Genomic DNA, 17,112 nt, shown 5'->3' with positions numbered 1-17,112 from the left:
TTCTCACTTATAATAGATGTAATTAATCTATCATTTACATTCCAAATAATAAGAAATATGGATAGCAATTGGAGAAGTCCTGAGCTCATATTTATCCCAGTTTGGTTCACACAGTCAATGTAGCTGAAATGCTAGAAAAAATCAAATGCAGTATTTCCTTTCACAATTTCAGGGTCACCAGCAATGACACTTTGCATATATTTGCATATGCTTTGCTTCATCTGTATAAACAAGAAAAAAACCCATAAGATAGAAGCAAACTTATTAAAATTATATGAAAAACTATTAATTACTACCTAATTTCAGAAAAAGAAATACTGTGATATGATGCTGAAAGTTTTCTGTACCCTTTCTTTCACTGAACCATAAATGTTCAAAGAGGAATATTTCTATCATTTTCTCTAGCCTTCACATATTTCACATCATAATTATGCACTCCTATCTAATATCAACCAGGAGAATCCTGAGTCCTAGCTTTTCTGGGGTTAGTTAGGCTCCTCCAAATTGGAAAACTGAGTCTGCAGCCAGAGGGAATTTAATAATACACAGAATTAATGATTGTCAATCAGCAAGAAACTGTGAAATAAGTCAGAGAATAAGCTCAATGATATAATGTAAGTTCGTCAAATCAATGAGTTCTCACAGTTGGAAATTTAATTGACTATTAGGCCAACTTTTTCAAAACTGTCACACTATCAAAGATAATATCAGGCACAGCAAAGCTGTACATGAAGGCCAGACTGCAATCTCAGACAGAGTAATTGGCAAATAGTGCAGGCCAGCTGTCTATGCATTCTTTATATGTGCCTGCTTCTTTGTGGCATAACTTTCCAATCTCAAAAGGACTTTTAGTCCTACAGGTCATAGAGATTTTTAAAAGTATATCTCTATCTCCTCAGACAGAGCTTCTGAAAATATTGAGAGACATCTGGGAAAGGATATGAATATTTTAGTTAAGACTTAACATTCTAAAGGCACTTAGATATTTTGTTCTCATTTAGAGACTGTTTAAAGTTAACAGCTACAAGATTAATTTAAGCAGAGAAAATACAAATGGTCCAACATTTGCTCCTCATTCTCTAGAGGGTTATTTCTAGTGCATGCTTTGGAAATAGATGTATTATTCATATTTGATATATAAGTTCAGCACACACAAATTCAAAAATTCTTTTGGATTAAGTGGAATTAGTCTCATGTTGTCAGAAATAACAGATATGAATAAAAGCACTGTTGAACAAGAATAAAGTCAACTGGCTGTCCTGAATGGGATCCTCACTGAGAATAATTTTGTTTCATTTCAAGAAGCAGGATCAACATTTTTGGCTCAATATGAACACGATTTTATCCATATATTTACCACTTTCCAGTTTTCCAATTTTATGCTAAAACAGATTGAGTCAACATTTACAATAATAAAACTTTTATGCTGTTTTGTGAGACAAAGTATAATATAATATTTATGAAATAGTGTCAGAATAATAACATTGCTGAGGTTACCAAATGGTGTACTTTTCACATGAAGGCAAGAAACCAATATTCAAATTATACTCAAGTGTAATTCTTCCCAGAACAGTCAATCAACATGCCTTTTTCTTTGTTTATTTGTTCACTACCCTCAGGGACACTTGAAGAACTGTGATGTCCACTCAAAGAGAAAAATGCCACACAATTGTCTGTGAGAATGATAGATCTCCACTTGGAGATGCACTGAGAACTGGCCACATTTTATTGTGCAAGTATAGGGTGTTCTCGTGGGTTAACTGATCTATTCATAATTGTATTAGCTTAATCTGTCTAAGATGCAGATTACCAGGATGATGTGATTAACTAAATGAATAGAAATACAAATGGAGTAAGACACTGTTGAATTGGTTTTTTGTTTGTTTTTTTTTTAAGGAAGGATAAAAGAGTGTTGAAATTTTTAACATACATACACTGGTTAGGCATTTAAAGAAATAGAAACCCCAACTAGAACAACTGAGAGACTTGGGAATCTTATAACACTGAACAAAGGACCCCAGAATGGGAAGAGAAAAGAATATAGGACTGTGCAGAATGAAAATTTGTCACATATTTATTGTGGACAAATGCTCTAATGATGGTTTATAAATTCTGATAATAACCTTGCTTTGGATTTCAGTCTCTCAGAAGCATCTGCCCTCACTTTATCCCAGTTATCACAAAAACCCTGTGAACATTATTATTTAAAAAAATTTTATTTTTTAGTTGTAGATAAACACACAGTATCTTTATTTTTATGTGGTGCTGAGGATCGAACCCAGTGCCTCACATATGCAAGGCAAGAGCTTTACCACCAAGCCACAGCCACAGCCCCACGTGAACATGATGATTAACCCCATTTTGTAGATGAGGAAATTTACTCCCAGCACTTCTAACTTCCTTCAATAAAGTTGCTCAGTGTATTAGTTTTCTAGTATTGTATAACAAATTACCACAAATTTAGACAACATTCACGTGTTAACTGAAAGACTGTTCGGGGTCTTATCTGAAAGTTCTAGTAGGGATTCTACTTCCCAGCTCATTCATATTGGGCGAAGAATTCAGTTCTCATAGCTGCAGAACCAAGGTCCTTGTTTCCTTGCTAGCTCTCAGCTCAGGTAGTTCCTTACTTATAGTGCAACTACATTCAAAGGCATGTGGATTTTTCTCTGCTTTCAAAGTCAGTAATAGCATTGTTGAAACCTTCTCATATTTCAAAAATCTGACTTATCATTTTGCCACTAGCCAGAGAAAACTCTAAGGCTCTCACAAGCTTTGGTAAACATTACAATGATCATATCTTAAGGTCAACTAAATTGAAAACTTTAATTACATTGGCAAATCCCTTCAGAGTAGTGCTAGAGTGGTATGTGATTGGATAACCAAGGAATGGATATTAGCATGTGCCATCTTTAGATATTTGTCAACTACATTTGACTTTTGAGGCATAGATCTACAATGAGAATTCAGGTCTACTGATTAAAAATCTAAAGCTTTTCGACCCCTTTAATTCATTTGTTAATTAACAATAAACTAATTAATCTATAGGTATCTTATGTAGACATTATTCTCAGTCTGAAGATGAACTTTATTGAAAGAAGAAACTATAGCCAGAAGGCCCACAGAAAAAAATGCTAGGTAACTGCTAAGTGACAAAAGAGAAAAAGAGACAAAATCTTTGGCCCCAAATAGGGAGGCTCTTGTAAATTCTCTGTCTTCCTTTCAATTCCTATCTCCACTTAATCTCTTATAATTCATGGCACTTCAGTTATTAAGAGGCACAGTTTAGAATTGAAGCTCCTTAAAGACAGGAAGTTTCATGCTTGGAAACTTAATGTCTGGAAACTTAATGCCTGGCATAATTTTTAGCACCTACCAAATGCTATCAGACAACTTTTACATAGTAGATGCATAGAAAAGCTGTGCTCAATTATAATATGATATTAATTAGAAATGAAAAAAGATGCCATTGCAAAATAAATACTTTGAATATAATTTCTAAAATATAGAAAAATCAAGCCACATATGGCAGCATACACCTATAATCCCAGTAGTTCAGGAAGCTGAAGCAAGAGAATCACAAGTTCAAAAGTAGCCTCAGGTACTTAATGAGGTCCTAAGCAACGTTGCAAGACCCTGTCTCAAAATAAAAAATAAAAAGGGCTGGAGAAATGGCTTATTGGTTAAGTGCCCCCAGTATTAAACCCTGGTACCAAATACAAAATAAAATATAGAAAAAATCAGAACGGTGCTAACTTCCGTGTTTGGCAAATAGTAAAAATAAATTGTTGCTTTTGTGTGTGTGTGTGTGTGTGTGTGTGTGTGTGTGTGTGTGTGTGGTGGTGGTAAGAAAAAAAAACAGGGTCTCACACATGCTAGATAAGCATTTTATCCTGGGTCACAACCCTAGTCCTACACTTGGTAGGACTGAAAGGATATGAATAAGTATTTAATTCAAATAAGTAGATATGATTAATATTTAATTTATTCAGTGTGTGTGTGTGTGTGTTTGTGGAGAGAGAGAGAGAGAGAGAGAGAGAGAGAGAGAGAGAGAGAGAGAGAGAGATTCCATTATCTTTATGAATATGGGAACTTGGAATTCCCTAATTGACAGAAGTGCTCCTGGTTAATTTTTTTTTTCTCCTTGAGCTTATCTGGGTCAGGAATACAATGAGAAGAATGAGAGAGAGAAAGAGAAAGAGAGAGAGAGAGAGATTCCACAAAATTCAAACATGCAGAAAACAAAAACAGTAACTTCTAGGAGAACAATTATTTATAATATTTATTGGGCATTTCTGATAAGAACCATCCCATTTATGATTTTTCTCCTGTCCATATTGTTTTCTCAGGCTGGGGCCTTTGGCTGATGCAAGCTTATTCCAGGACAGTATTTTTAGTACTTCTCTGGTCCTCAAGGATGGGTAGTAGGCATGTGTGGGTTCCATACTGCCAGACCTTTTCTGGTTGATGCTGTTCAGCCTCCTCTGCTATGATGTGACCTTATCCTAAGAATGCTGACCCTAAGTGTCATATGACCCCTCTCTCTGTCATCTAACTTCTGCATGTAACTCAGTAAGCCTGCTTCAAGTCATTCTACCTTGATGTATGTGTGTCTAATATTTCCTTTCCAAAACTTGTCCTTGTACCCATATTTAAAGAGTTTATCCATAGTGGGAAGTCTTGCAGCAGGTTAAAAAAAATGTCATCTAAGTTAATTCTCCTCTACACAAATTACTCTGCATTTAACTTAGGCCCAAGATTTTTTTTTTTAAATTAAGAGCCAAGTATTGATCATTGTTCTGTTCTCTGATATTCTCATTCTAATCCTTTACCCCCATCTTGAAGTAGAGACAATTTCTTTATACTTTCCCTAAACTCTGTTTAAGATGATAGCCAGCTTCAAGACTAAACTATATAAATTATTAGGAATAATTAAGATTGATATACTAAACACTGGTTCTCTAGAATGATGTGATGTCATCTTTGATCTTAAATTTATTAGGTCAATTCCTGTTTTCATGTAAATTGACTTGTGTTAACCCCAATAGTTGTTATCTCTGCTGTAGAAGTATTTAGTCTAATGGAGCTAATTTTAAAATAGGCACAGGGAAATATAATCATATATATATGTATATATATACATATATATATAATATTTATATGTATATAAATATATATATATTTTAATCAAATTGGTATTAAGTTAAATTTCTTTTCCCATACTTTTTCTGTCCTGATATAGCTTAACTGGGAGCCCAAAGTCTCAAAATGTGCTTATGGCTATGCAATACCTTTGGTTAAGTATGGCTTTGTTTCCTCCCAGACAGAATCACAGCATAGTTCATAAGAGTTCATTCTTTATTAACCCAATAAAAAATGTGTTAAATTTGAATCATAAATTCTTCTTTTGTCCTAATTATATGGGTCCTGGAATCATATCCCCCTTTTTATTTAAAATATTGTTCAGTTGTCCACCCATATTTTATAAAAAAGAGAATTGAAATTGTAAATCTCGGGCTGGGGATGTGGCTCAAGCGGTAGCGCGCTCGCCTGGCATGCGTGCGGCCCGGGTTCGATCCTCAGCACCACATACAAACAAAGATGTTGTATCCGCCGATAACTAAAAAATAAATATTAAAAATTCTCTTTCTCTCCTCTCTCACTCTCTCTTTAAAAAAAAAAAGAAAGAAATTGTAAATCTCACTTTCACTGAGTCTAGTTCTATGTATTTGGCTTATGATATTCTAGAAAGGACATGGCTTTGTTTACCAACTTCTTAAATTAATAAATTCTTTGAAGGAAATAACTGCAGTGTTAAATCTTTGTGCCTCTTTGGATGAATTGATATGGAGAAACCTTTCTCAAAGAAGCTCATAATCATACACATATATACATTACTCCCCAAGAATCTCAGTTAATTATGGCAATCTGGATACCTTTCCTAGATTGTAATCATCCTAGTGAACCTACATGTTCTAATTTCTTTGGGTTTATCTCAAGTCTATTTTCTTTTTAAACTTTTCCCTAGTACTGAGACATGCTGGACGTTTGTGAAAATAATGTTTTCTCCTTTGTAATAGTACAGTTTCTGAGTTATACATTTGAAGGAAATTATAACATTTTCTTTTATACCCAGAGTATTAATGTTCTTTTAAGAAAGAAACTGTTTATCTAATTCAATTTTTTATCCATTATTTTAGTACCTATCAGAAAAAAAATTTACATGATAGATGCTTAGGAAGATTGACTTGATCTTATTTTTAAATTATAATTTCTAAAATTTGTATTATTTAAAATGTTTTCTATTGGTCTTTCTATCTTCCTACCCTGATGCAAAAAGAAAGGCCTAGTTGACTGGAAACATTCTAGGGAATTAAGTATCTGAGAAAATCATTTTGTAGCTGTAGTAAGTCCAAAACATTAGTTCTAGTTCTCAAGAAAAACCACTAAAAGTTAGATATCTATAATTTTGCAGTATAGGCTTGTTGAGTAGTGGAGATCAAGGCATCAAGAGGAACCCAGGGATCACTTACACCGAATTCAATTCCTGTGATTTAAAGTCATATCGCATTAACATGAGTTGAGTCAAATCAAATTGAATGGCCACAGAAATTTGCTCCTAAATTCTGTTTTACTCAATCTTAGGCCAAGACATTTGTTGGCTCTGCCAGTGACTAAAAGCACTTAGGCAGAAACAAAAATGGAGAAATAAGAGTAGACAAATGCCCTATTCTTAATCTGACCCTGCTTATCTGTTTGCTAAAATACATCTGATCTATTTACTTCTGTGAATAATAATCAGACATAATATTTATTCTCTGCAGGTAATATTTGATCAAGTACTCGAAGCTTTGCCTGTGCATCTCTAACAATAGCCTTGACTTGTAACCGACCTCTCATTTTGGTCATCCATCACACTGAAACTAAAGCTGCCAATCAATTTTGGCATTGGGGGTGTCTAAAATTAGAAGATTTTTATATTTCTAAATGTGGATAAGGTTGGAGCTGCCAAAACAATACTCACTTGTGACCTAAATATCCAAGAAAGAAAAAGCCAATGCCATTAAAAATTGTGTCATCTCCTCTCTATGATTCAGTGATGAAAGCCTGCCAACCAGCAGTCTGTCAGCTGCATTCTGTTTAATCATTGGAAATTGTGTGCACTATGTCTATGTAGCCTAAATGGAAAAAGTTGCCACTGCAATTGCATCTTCCTCTTACCAATAAATCATTGTAGACAAAGAAGAGAGGAAGAAGGCCACCTGACAGCTCTCCATCAGAACGCCAATCATAAATTAACACAGAGAACATAGCACACAAGACTGTCTTTTCAGGACCTCAGAGTTAAATAATGAAGAGAGATACTTTAGTTTAAAAGGTTGTAATTCCAAAAACCTTGGAGATGCATTTCTTGAAGGAAAAGGAGAAAGTCCACCCTATTTGGGAAGGTGGAGGCACCTACCTGGTCTTGATTTTTGACACTTGAGATGGTTGAGAAGCTGATTGCTTTATAACTGCAACAAGGCTTATCCTGATCTCCATGACCAATGACATTACTTAAGACACTCAGCATGTAAGGCAAGTTCATTGTTTTCTCACTTTTTTTCCTGAGAAAAAGCACCACTATATAAAATATGATTTTCTACATGATGGCAGCATGCCCCTGTGATTTAGATGATATTGAATTCTTGCATAGGTTCACAGCATAGACCCAGAAAAAGAATGCTGCTTTTGACAGTAGAATAAGGCAAGTTTCTTCTTAAATCATTAGGGTAGAAATACATTTGTTCAAAACATATTTTACTTTCTATTTCTTGGATTTGGCACTTGAAGTTTACAAAGTTAAAAAAAAAAGACCAAGGAAGTCCATTGTTTACATAAAAGGAAAACTACATATAATTGAAATTCAAATTTTATAAAATCACTGTTAACGTGATAAATATATAAAAACTATTTATGAAATTACTGACTTTTGATAGAGTGGAAAAAACACCAGGTCTATTCTCTCTCTTTCTCTTAATACCCACAAAGTTCTGAGTGTCTTCTACCTCTTGCTATTTCCTTCAAATAAAGTGTGACTTAGTAAGCTTAATTTTTGAAAGAGTAAAAATGATGCTGAAAAAGATGAGGTATTCCGATATCCTTGAATTTGCAAAAGTGTTTCCTGGAATTGGCTTTTATTCTCAAAAGGATCAGTCTATATCATATCATATAACACAGTGCTTATATTAACAAGAGATCTGAGAACTAAGGAAGTTCACATTCCACTTCTTGTGGGAATATTCTTCAGACAGCCCTAACATGATCAGGCCTCTGCTTGGTGATTATCAATAGAAGGGTATGCATTTTCTCAAATGGCTGCTGTTTTAGCACTGGATGATTATGATCATGAAAATAATTTTGTCTTTTAGTAAGTGAAATGAAAGTAAAAATAAGAAAATTTTCTTGTAATTGAGGAGCATTTAATAAAGAGTCCATTACAGAATGTGAGGAAGGTAGGTACAGTGGCAAATGCATGTAATTCTAGCAGCTCATGAGGCTGAGGCAGGAGGATCACAAGCTCAAAGTCAGCCTCAGTAACTTAGCAAGGCCTTAAGCAACTTAGTAATACCCTATCTAAAAATAAAAATTCAAAATGGTTGGAACATAGCTCAGTGGTTAAGCACTCCTGAGTTCAATCTTTGGTTCCAAGGAAACAAAGCAAAACAACTCAAATAACAAAACAAAACAAAGAAACAGAATGTGAGGAGTTATGAATGACCAACAAGAAATGAAGCATTCAGGCTACAACAGAGAAAAGCTCTCACCTCCACTTTGCCTGAGAGGCCAAGAGAAAGAATGGCCACTGTCACTCAGTGAGCATAACTGTGGTTAGAGAAAAGGGTACCTTGGTGGTGCTGTGGCCTATGGTGGAGACCAAAATAGCCTAGGTGGAGGGAACTAAGGAACAAAGGTTTGATATCCTGTCAGTGCCTTTTATTGGTCAAGTGTGATGCACTGTACATGAAATATTTCTAAGCCTGTCTTTGTATTTGTAATACCTATGAAATTGATTTTTAATCTTTAATGCAAACCAAGTTTGCATTTTTTAAACCAAGTTTGTTTCAATGTACTGTTGCCACATTATTTCAATTCTCCTGTCCCTACCTTCATTGGTACACACACACACACACACACACACACACATAAATTTATACATATGTGGGTATGTGTAACTAATCTTAGCAGTACAACTCACTTAAATCTTCTCTACATTTTGTGACAAACTGTTCCACTTTATTGTAATCTGAGACAAAATAAGCCTATACTCCTTTTAGGACATGATAATGAAATTTTCCTCTTTCAATTATCATCTTGCTGAGGTTTTTTATTTTATTTTTCTTGTTTAATTTTCTTACCAGAGTTCACCAATGCTCCCACAATTCTAGCTTAAATTCCAAGTCATCATTTGATGAGTTTTTAGCAATATAACTCTCCTATAATTAGGCTCTCTACCCATAAAGCAATTTGGTCAAGGTAGATTTCTTCATATGTGCCTGTATTTCAAAAACTATAGGTTTTGGTCTTTTTCTTTCTCACCTAAGGAACATTTTTCTGGCAAGACAATTTAAGCTACTAAATGATGGTAGCATATGATGATCATTATTTTCCAAAGTACTTGTATGAAGACACGAATTGGTGTGACTATAGTTTATATACAACCAGAGATATGAAAAATTGTGCTCTATACATATAATAAGAATTGTAATGCATTCCACTGTCATATGTAAATTAAAAAAAAAAAAAGAAAAACAAAAACACAGGATCCATGTCACTGTTTGTTCCATATCTTAGTATAGAGCCTGATACATTTTTGACCTCTAGTAAAAATTTGCAATATATCTTCTGAAACCAGCTGACATGCTGCCAAACAAAGCAGTCAGCCTCAGCTCCCTAGCTTGCCCTTGGGTACCTGCCATTTCAACAGCACCATCTGTATACCATTGTTATTTAGCACAGAGGATATTGAGTACCTTTCACTGTGGACATTTAACTCCACTGGAACACAGGCCATTAGTGTTTTTGCCTCACTAGAGTTTTAGGAGTTCATTCTTTCAAAACTTGACCTAGGTTTAGATGTGCCTGTTTATGAATCCAACCTCACAATAAAAATAGCCAAGCCTAAAACTGTTTTTCAGTCTTTAATTTCACCTGAATCTGCTCCTCCTATCTCCATTTATTTGGATTTGTTGTTCTCAGCCTGAAACTGTCCCACTGCCTAGATATTTCGAATCCCATTGAGATTTGTCAAATGTTTTAAATAAATATTTAATGCTTAAAATATTTTAAATATGTTCAGAAGGCATTAGAAAGAAACACCATTGTTACCTTTGAAGTGTCTTAATGTTGTGCTGTGATTCCATTCACTTTCCCCCACCAACCTGGCCACCACTGAGTGGTCATCACTTTCATTATCTTGCTTTCTACACACATACACACACACACACACACACACACACACACACACAGAGAGAGAGAGAGAGAGAGAGAGAGAGAGAGAGAGAGAGAGAGAGAGAAATTTACATGAGAGGAATCATATTCTCTGCAAACTTCAACAACTTATTTTGAAAGTGAATATTATATTCTATTAAGTTGATCTGTGTTGATGTATGCAGGGATGATTCATTTATTTTGACTGTTGTGTACCAAAAGTCATTCTAACATTTTGTCTGTTATTCATTGAATTTGTTTTTTTCACCTGCTGCTCCTCGGCTTCTCATCTAGTTATAGATAAAAGGTGCATGAGGATTTAATGAAATAGATTGTATGGAAAACATCTCTGGAGTTAATTTTATAATGAAAATAAGCACACTTTGGGGCTGGGGTTGGAGCTCAGTGGTAGAGTTCCTGGCATGTGTGAGGCCCTGGGTTCAATTCTCAGCACTGCATATAAATTAATTAATTAATTAGTTAGTTAATTAATTAATCAAATATCCATTGACAACTAAAAAATATTTTAAAAAATAAAAGAAAGAACAGAACAGAACCATACCTCAAGCTATGTAAAAAGGCTCTGGCAGATCCCTGATTCCTTCTACTTAGTCTTCATATTCATTACATATCCCATGTCTATAATATCATTGAAGTGAACTTAGTTGGAAGATTTTGCTAAAAGGAAATTCAGTTGGGAATGTAATCTACCTTTGCTTCATGAGATGGAAATCTATAGTTTGCAGCTATCTTCTTGAGAGTTAGGTACTGCTAGACATAGAATTCATGTGAAATGTTTTAGACATGAAAGTGCAATAATGGCTTTCCTGAAAGCCTTGGCCAGTATACAGTCTGCAAACTAACTTAGAATTTTGTCCTTAAGAAGAAGGGACAGATGTTGAATCACAATATGAGGTGTCTTCTGCCTGATAGCAGGCATTAGAAGTATGTGAAAAGTGGAGGAAAATCAAGGTTTGAAATGTACAAAGCTAGAAGAAAATTAGGAGAAATTCTTCTAACTATTAAACATGTGTAATTGTAAGCAGCATAATGAGTTTTCTTATACACCAAGCCAAATTAGCAAATTTGTTAGGATTATATTTGATAAACAGGATATGTAATTATAAATGGACCATACAATAAAACAATTTTGCCAGTATTACATGTAGGTAGTAGAAATTATTCTAGCAATGAGACATGCCTTGCAACGTATTTCTTGGGTCATTGTGAAATCAGCAATTCATCAAGTGGAAAATACATTGTGAATTGAAGTAAAAGAGAGGCTTGTACAGTTTGGTAGTCCAGTTAATGAATATTTTCTACATTGTACAAAAACAATATATTCATAACAGGCCACTGCAATAAGAATACATAGACAACAAATAGTTTAATGTGTATTAATTCAAACACTACTGAAGATAAATCAGTCATTACCTAAGAATACATAAAATATTCTCAAATGCTACCAGAATATATGAAATAAGCCTGATAAAAGGTTTCTCAAATTTGACAACAATCCAAAAAAATTACATCACATCACAGGTTAATTGCAATCATGAGAGAATCATCTTCACCAATTAAAGAAAAATAAGCCATTATATGGTAAGACTGCATTATCTTTCTGTTCTCTACATTAATAAAAATTACAAAACTGCTAAATATTAAGAAATAATCAGAGAATGTACAATCAAAATTAAGATTTGATAAGCATCTATATGATATTACATATTTTTTTCTGAATTTGGTAATTTTTGTGCTTTTGGATTTTGAAATCACATAATTAGTAAGTTTTTAAAATTCTAAGTAAATTCACTTTCATACTTAGTTTTGCATTTTTTATGTTTTATTATTTCTTTGGAAGATTTTCCAAATTATATATGCTTCTGGATACACAAACTGAAATTCTATCTGTTGAGTAGAAATTATTTGACAAATATTGTTACAGCTTTTTAAAATATAGAAATACAAATATGTTGATAATTTTACATTTTATATACAAAGAGGAATAAATGGGAAAATAATGTCCATTTTTACAAACACGTTTTTAATTTCATGTCATCTCAGTTTATGCTTATCATTCAAAGTCTTTTATGTTTATTATTCAAAGTCTTTTTCAGTTTACATGTGTGTTATACCCTTTCACAGGCATAGAGATGGAGTAAGAAAAATAAAGTCACGGATGATGTGTAGTCTAAAGATCTGGAGTGAATAAAATAATAGTTAAAAATATATAATCAATTGCCAGGCACAGTGGCAATGGTGGTCACAGTGGCACATGCCTATAATCTCAGTGACTCAGAAGGCTGAGGCAGGAGGATAGTGAGTTTAAATTCAGCCCCAGCAAAGGCAAGGCTCTAAGCATCTCAGTGAGACTCTGTCTCTAAATAAAATACAAAACAGGGCTGGGGATGTGACTTAGTGGTCAACTGCCCCTGAATTCAATCCTGGTATTCTTCTTCAAAAATATGATTAATAATCTTTCTACAAATCTAGCACAAACACTGATTTGTTCAGATTAAATAATATTCTGAAATAAACTCTATATGCACATGTGTATATACATGTACAAAATTAAAAGAATTGAAGGAGACTTAAAGCAGAAACGACAATATTTAAAAACGTAAACATAAGTAAGAAAATATACTTCCAAAATATAAATGCATTTATGGATACAGAGTATGGCAATTTGTGACTGAAATCTAACGTGTTTGTCCAACTATCAAGGTATTCTATGAGCTTCTGAGTTATGAATGGAGATAAAGTTTATATTAGAACTCTATCACCTGAAATTCTGCACTACATTACAAGAAAAAAAAAATGTTTACCCCACTGTGTTGAACATATTGTCTAGAACAGAACTGGTATCAATTACTGAAGCTTCAAGAATAAAGCATAAAATAAAAATACAGCCTGTCAGAAAAAACAGAGTGTGGCTGTTTGTGATACTGCAGTAAAATAAGGGTTTCATGTTATTGGAGCAGATGACAGTTCAATCTAGTGAAAACAATGGCATTTGAAAAATATTAGATCTATGTATTATCTATTTTGTATAAAATAGATTTTATATGAATATACACACAGCATGGGTACACATATAATTTAAAACTTCAAGAGTTAACTCTCTTGTCATTATTCACAGTTGAAATTATGAAAAGCAATTTTGTGGTGGCTTTAAAAATATTTTAAAATGACTATATGACACTTATGTCATGTTGTTTTATATATCACAAAGATAGTCATTTGACACAGCATGAAGCAAAATGTTATTGCTGGGTATACAACAATACAGTATAATTTGTTCAAAGTCCTTCAAATAAGTACTGTTTTAGAGGAAAGAGTCATGAACTTCAGAATCAAAAGGTCTGACTTGAATTTGACTTTGCTTTATTAGGTTGTAGTATTCTAAGCAAATGGATGAACTTCTCTGTGTTATTTCTTTCTGCTCTAAAATTGTCAATAACATTTGTCTTTCATTACTTATTGTGAGAATTACAACAAATATAATAGGAGACATTACTGGCTACATACTCTGACATTTTGTGAAATTTCAGGTTGACTGCCTCTTATTTCCACTCATACAGCATGGTAGGAGGAGACAACCATCAAAAGTGCAGGCGATAAGAGCAATCTTAGAGATGCACAATTTGTGTACAACATTAAACTATACATTATTTTCCTATAGAAGAAGCAGAAACATTAAAATTCCTGTTTATTGCTCTTGGCTTTTGGGGATCTTAAAGAAAATTGTTGTTATAGTTTGGACCTGAAAAATCACCCCAAGACCAACTGTTGAAAGTTTGGTGCCAATGAAACAAGTTCAAAGGTGGGGCTTTTGGAAAATGATTGGATCATGGTTTTATATCATTAATGGATCAATTCATTTATGGGTTCATAACTGAATAGACTATGGGGAGGTGATACAAACTAAAGACTGTAGGGCCTAGTTGGAGGAAGTGGGTCAGTGTGGGTGTACTTTGGAAGGATGAATCTTGTTCCCAGCCCCTGTTCATCCTTCCTCCTCTTTTTTCCCAACTGCTGTGACATGACATCTCTGCTCCATCATGCTCTCTCTACACAGGTTTATGGCAATAGAGCCAGCCAATCATAGGATGAAACCTCTGAAACAGTTTACTAAAATAAAGGCTTACCCTTTCAAGTTGCAATAAAAAATGACTAAAAATTACCATGGAGGCCAGTGTGTCTCTTAATAGTTTAACTTAGGTAAGACATTGACAAACCATAAATACATACTTTCAAACTGAAATAATTAGTTTAAGGAGAAATGAGCTATAGAGTCTGATTTTGTTTGTTTTCCTGGAGTAAGTTTATGTATACTTAAAGGAACTTCAGCAGTAGAAGATATCTAATAGATAATTTTGGATCTTTTCAATCCCATGTGCCCACATGAATTGTTGAGAATTTAAATCCTCTCTTCTTCCACCCAGGAATAGCAGTGCATTTTCCCCAACCAAAATGGTTAAAGAACAACCAAGAAAAAAACAAACCAAGCTAAAGGATCTTGTGATTTACTAGAGGAAGAGCTCCCCCTGCTCAGGGAAAGAAGAACTGTAAGGAAAATACATAGATCATGTATACTCTAACCTTGGAGTATTTAATTTATTTACAATAGGAGAAAAACATTACAAGAAGTGAAATCAGTACAAGCTGGAGATTACCAGAAAACAATGTCTTAAGAAAGAATAAAGATAATCTAATATTGTTGAAAAATTAATCATAAACAGATTAGGAAAAGATGCTTCTTCATAGTCATGGAAAAGAAAATTTGTTGGAAAATACTGTCTTTCTCAGTGTTTGTAAAGGTTGGAAAGAAGCTGAACTAAATGCTCAAGAAACATTTGTATTCAAGTGTTAACAATATTTCTTTCAAAATTCCACAATAAAAGTATTAATTTGGGTACTGTTTACATTTAGTTCTTCCTTTCTGGAATAGAATTGCAGAAAAGTATTTAAACTGAATAGCACCAACCATACTTCAGATACACATAGCAAACATTGTCCATACGGTTTCCATGATTGCCCCTAGCTTCTGTGAGATATTTTCCATTTGCCAGATAAAAACTTAACTGAAAAATCAGTATTTTGCATGAAGTCATACAATTAATAATAGAAAAAAAAGAAAGGTGGAGCAACATGGATCTAAATGGCACAAGGACACATTATCTTTAAAAAGAATTTCCATAATTTACTTAAAAACATTACAAGGAAAAACATTACAAGTGCATATATGAATATATCACAATGCATTCAAATTTTAATATGACTATAATAGTCCAACTTAAATAAATAAATAGAAGGAAGAGAAATAGAGTAGTAGAAGATTGATGGAGGATAAGCAAAGAAGATTGTAAAGAGGAAGTCAAAGAGGAATTGTTGGGGATTGAAATGGAGCAAACTATGTTATATGCATTTATGGATATGTTAAAATTAATCTCACTATTATGGTTAGAAGTAGAACCGGATCATGTAGGTAGTTGGATGAACTAATGATTTTAACAGGATCATTGTAGAAATATTTTTTCTTTCTTATATTGACAACAATCTAAAATGTAAATAATGTGATTAAAAATAGATCCAGAAAAAATCAAGTTCTTGGTTAAAAAATTTAGAAAATGTGTAAGACTTAGATACACAAAAATTAATAGAAAATAGATGAAAGAAATTAAGAAATATATAAATAAATAAAGTGAAATAGCATTGTCATGAGTTTGAAGACTCAATATAGATAAAATATCTATTTTCCTCAAAATTATGTAGAAATTCAACACTAGTTTAATAAGTCCTAACATGGTTTGGTGGAAATTGACAAAATTAGTCTAAAATGCATATGATATTAAGAAGAATGATAAAAAAACTAACTCATTTTAGCAAATGACAGTATTAGAGGATTTAAAACACCTGATTTTAAGATATATTATTAAACTACAGTATTTAAATCACAATATATTGAAACCAGTTGAACACAATGGTTCAAAGTAATTATTTAAGAAGTTTGCAATGGTAATTTAATAAAACAAATCTGGATAGCCAACTTTACATTATTCACATAAGTGACCTCAGAAAGAATCATAGTTTCATGTCATTTTTTTTTTGTCCCTAGATTCCAAATATTATGGGAACAAGTTGCTATGTTTTGGATATGAGGTATCTCCCATAGTCTTGTTAATGCAGAAATATACAGAGTTAAACTGATTATGAACTAATCAGTTCATCTAAATTTAAATAGATTAGTTGGTGGGGGTGATTGAAGCCAGCTCCATAGAGTAAGTTTAAGAACGTTTTTTCCCTTTCTATTTCTTGAAATAGTTTGTGGATGTTTCAGTTTGGATGTAAAGTGTCCCCCCAAATGAATCAGACATTATTACTCTGCATATATGATTCCAGGACTGGTAACTCTACATCATGTACAACCACAAGAATGAAAACTTATTCTCTCTCTCTCTCTCTCTCTCTCTCTCTCTCTCTCTATATATATATATATATATATATATATATATATATATATATATATATATATAAATGTATTCTACTGTTGTGTATAAAAAATTAAAACAAATTTTAAAAACAAAAATAAATTAATTATTTTAAAAATTATAGCATAATAATAAAAAAGTTCATGTGAGA

Source organism: Callospermophilus lateralis, chromosome 7 (assembly GCF_048772815.1).
Source record: "Callospermophilus lateralis isolate mCalLat2 chromosome 7, mCalLat2.hap1, whole genome shotgun sequence".
NCBI lineage: Eukaryota > Metazoa > Chordata > Mammalia > Rodentia > Sciuridae > Callospermophilus > Callospermophilus lateralis.
Note: the sequence above shows the minus strand (reverse complement) of the source record.